Source organism: Lagenorhynchus albirostris, chromosome 4 (genome assembly GCF_949774975.1).
Source record: "Lagenorhynchus albirostris chromosome 4, mLagAlb1.1, whole genome shotgun sequence".
NCBI classification, from domain to species: domain Eukaryota; kingdom Metazoa; phylum Chordata; class Mammalia; order Artiodactyla; family Delphinidae; genus Lagenorhynchus; species Lagenorhynchus albirostris.
Genome location: NC_083098.1, coordinates 11522465 through 11526414, shown reverse-complemented (window position 1 = coordinate 11526414; position 3950 = coordinate 11522465). Strand labels below are relative to the sequence as shown.

The window sequence follows — 3950 nt, the reverse complement described above, 5'->3', positions numbered from 1 at the left end:
CATTCACAGGTCTCTTACATTTTCTAGTAGGTCTTTCAAAATTTTCTCTAGGGGAGCCTATTCTACACTGTAACTCAATTAAAATCAACTAAATTTAGATTTCCTTTTGTCTGCAAGGATTCTGCCTACCAAAACTGTATGGTGCCACTGGGCATCTTGTGCAAACATAAGAGACCTTGTTTAGATCACTGTGTTACTGGAGTCTTTGGAAATGTTTTGTTAATCCTATGGAATATTGATCGACTGTGTTTATTTCAACCTATAGCATGGGGAGCTAGGAGATGATGGTTTCTAGGCCAAGAGGGCCTCACTTTTTTTCTCTTCTAATATCAAACATTAAAATTTAACATTTACCTACTAAGTATACTACTTACTACTAAGAGTCAGTACACCTACTGCCTCTATGTCAGTGCTTGTTCCTTGTGTCAGTATTTATAGTTTACACAGATCATCCTTTAGCCAGTCAGCTTCCATGTTGGGCTCCTGGTAAAAAATAGAGGATAAATGCATGAGGTATTTTTTTTCTCACAGAGTCATATGTCTCCTTCTGGAAAATCTTTCTTCATGTCTTCATAGTACGCTTTTGGACACCAACCATCTATAGTATCATAGTAAAATGTGAACTTAGGTACATGTTCTTTTATGGTTTCATTGTCTCTCTTCACCACCTCCATCATTTCTTGGCTCCCAAGGTAGGCAGCACTAATGAGGCAGAATGGTTCCAATGCATTCAGAAAGGAAAATTCACTCTGTACGTTAATCATTCGAAGGAGCATTCTGATCATCGAGGACTTGATTTTCTCGGTCCACGATTTAAGTAGTAAGTAGCCAGGAACATAGAGAACATCAAAGCCAGCACAAAAGTGGATTGGTGAGCTTGCTGTTGGGTGACTCAGTCATTCACTCAGTTGCTGGAGAGAGCAGAGAGCAGCGAGTTATTGGGAGCTCAGGGGCATATGCTTCAGAATCTGAAGGGAAAAAGAGCAGCCTACAGAATGACCAATGACCACAAGTTTCATTTCCTTTGGCACATGAGTTCTCAGGAAAGCTAGTTTGTATTCTACTTGACCACAGAGTCCATAGATGTCCTTAATTTCTCGAGCATTTGGATCGTCCAAAAGCTGTCAGAATCTTCTTGTCCTTGGGGGCCACGGCATGCCCAGCATGATTGATAACCCAAACTGGAAAGCGTCTTTCTGTTGAAGAATACAAAGCCTTTGCAAATGGCACATAAAAGGCAGAAAAACCTGTGTTACCCGTAATAAAGAAAATAAGCAGCTTAGGTCTGTTGGCACTTTGAGTATTAACGCGGTCAGTCCAGGGCCCACATTTTAGAACCTGTGTTTCAACTCCACAACATGAAATGAATTCCTTAGGCACAGGAGTTCCTTCCTTGATTTCTGCGTCCATTTCTGTCTGCCTAGAAGGCAGCAGCCTGCGCCGTGACCGTCTTGGTTAGTGAGGGGATTGTTTTAAATCCATCCTGCTCCCTCCAGTGTCTGCAGGGCTGCTGGTTTTCACAGTTGCTGCTAGCTGGGCTATTGTTTTTCAACACTGCTGCACAGTAGGGAGTAAGGCTTGGGCACAGGGCCTGTTATAACATTTCAAACCCCACTTATCTTACTTTTTTATTGAATAATGTTTTCTCAGGTATTTTTCAAGCATTTGGTTAATTTCTAGAGTTCTAAAAGGTTGATTTTGCCAATCATTATCATTGCTTTTATAGAGGAGCAGTTTTTCAGAGGTCTTGCTCTGCCATTCCTGAAATGCTTCTTATCCAAATGTATTTTCAGTCTACGTGTCTAATTTTCACCTCAGTATTCTTAGTACTTAGGTTCTGAAGTAAATAAATATCTAAAGTGGAAGAAATCCAAACTGAATATATCCACTATCCTGGCTTACTAAATTCAAGGATGAATTTACTATGGTTGTCAGTCTAACAGGAGTCCGTACTTTTTTTTTCATTCTGGAAAAAAATATATATCACATAATGTGAAAACAAAGTGTGCAGCATGTTCTTTAGTTTGAATTTTACTATAAATTGCTTTCTAGATCTGGAACTTGTTCAGAACATTTTTTAACAGATTAAATTTTGCCTTCTTTAATAAAAGAATAATGTGTCCTCTATGGTGAACAAGCGTTGTAGCAAAATTCTGTATTTAAACTGATGCTCAGCATTGTGTATTATATATTTTCTTTGTATAACTATCAAGTTTCAGAACTTCCAGATGCTCCTGCTTACAAACAAGCCTGCATCTAAACATTATCTACTTAACTTACATCCAAAAAAAAAAAAAAAAGAGCCTATATATCCCCCATAAAGAAAATTGTTACAATACCTCGTAACTGAGATGTATGTATGTATATCTGCTTGCCACATTAAAAAATCTTTTGCTTGTGCAAAATTAAGAGAAAAACCCTAACATGGTTCACCATGGAAGATACAAAAATCTACTCTCTGAAGTTATGTGATGCTAATTATAAGGTGGGGAATAATATATTGAAGGTATTATTATCACTATTGTTATTTACAAAGCATTTACTTAGTAACTTACAGGTAATAAATGGCTGTTTTACCCACTTCCTGTGATTTCATTTTCAATGTTTTATTTACTCCTCTATCTGCCCTGTATCAGCCAGTTACATTCTGTATGTATTCATTGATTCATAACTTCATTTATTTACTTTATACCTATTAGGTATCAGCTGTAAGCTCTTTAAGGGAAGGGACTAGATCTTATTCATTTTTGTCTGCCTAATTTCTATCACATTGGCTCTATAGGAAAACAGATATAAAAATATAAAACAGTGCAATATTTTAGTATTACATACTTATTTTTGAGATTACAAATTGGTTGTTCCATATGAAATTGTTAATATTTGATTATTTATTTATTTATGTTTGGCTGTGTTGGGTCCTCGTTGCTGCATGTGGGCTTTCTCTAGCTGCGGTGAGCAGGGCTACTCCTCGTTTCGGGGTGCAGGCATCCCATTGTGGTGGCTTCTCCTGCTGCGGAGCACAGGCTCCAGGCATGCGGGCCTCAGTAGCTGTGGCACGCAGGCTCGCGGGCTCTAAAGCGCAGGCGCAGTAGTTGTGGCGCATGGGCCTAGTTGCTCCGCGGCATGTGGGATCCTCCTGGACCAGGGATCGAACCCTTGTCCCTGCATTGCGGGCAGATTCTCAACCACTGTGCCACCAGGGAAGTCCCAATATTTGATCATTTTTGACTTTGCAAAATGGAACTTCATGTGATCCACCTTAATATATGCATAGAATAGTTAAAAGATCAGACTCCAATTCATAGAACGGATGAAATTTGTCTTCACTTCAGGATTTAGTTTGGAAGCAGGGAATTTGGTGATTATCACCTTAAAGTATATGCACCGCCATGTTCATTGCATCATTATTCACAATAGTAAATAATGACATGGAAAAAGCGTATGTGCCCAATAATGGATAAAATGATGAAATGTAATACACACATACACACACATACACACTGGAATATATTTCAGCCACAAGAAGGAAGAAAATCAGCCTTTTGCAACACAGGGATAAAGCTTGAGGGCATTGTTCTAACTGAAAGAAGTCAGACAGACAAAAGCAAATACTGTATGATCTCATCCTTATGTGGAATCTGAAAAAGCTGAACTCATAAGAAACTCATAAATAGTGCTTGCCAGGAGTCTGGGATAGGGGAAACGGGGAGATGTTGATCGAAGAGTATAAACTTCCAGTTATAAATTGAATAAGTCCTGGGGATCTAGTTTAAAGCATGGTGAATATAGTTAATGGTACTGTGTTATTTACTTAAAACTTGCTAAGAGAGTAGGTAATTATGTGTGATGATGGAGGTGTTAACTAAGCCTATTGTAGTAATCATTTCACAGTATATATGTGAATCAAATTGTCATGTTGTACACCTTACACAATATATCGATTATATCTC

The 3950-nt window shown here is 38.3% G+C and overlaps 1 pseudogene; it reads right to left on the bottom strand.

Moving 5' to 3' along the window:
* Positions 1-432: 432 nt before the first annotated feature.
* Positions 433-1410, bottom strand: LOC132519178 (lipid droplet-associated hydrolase-like; annotated as a pseudogene).
* Positions 1411-3950: the final 2540 nt, after the last annotated feature.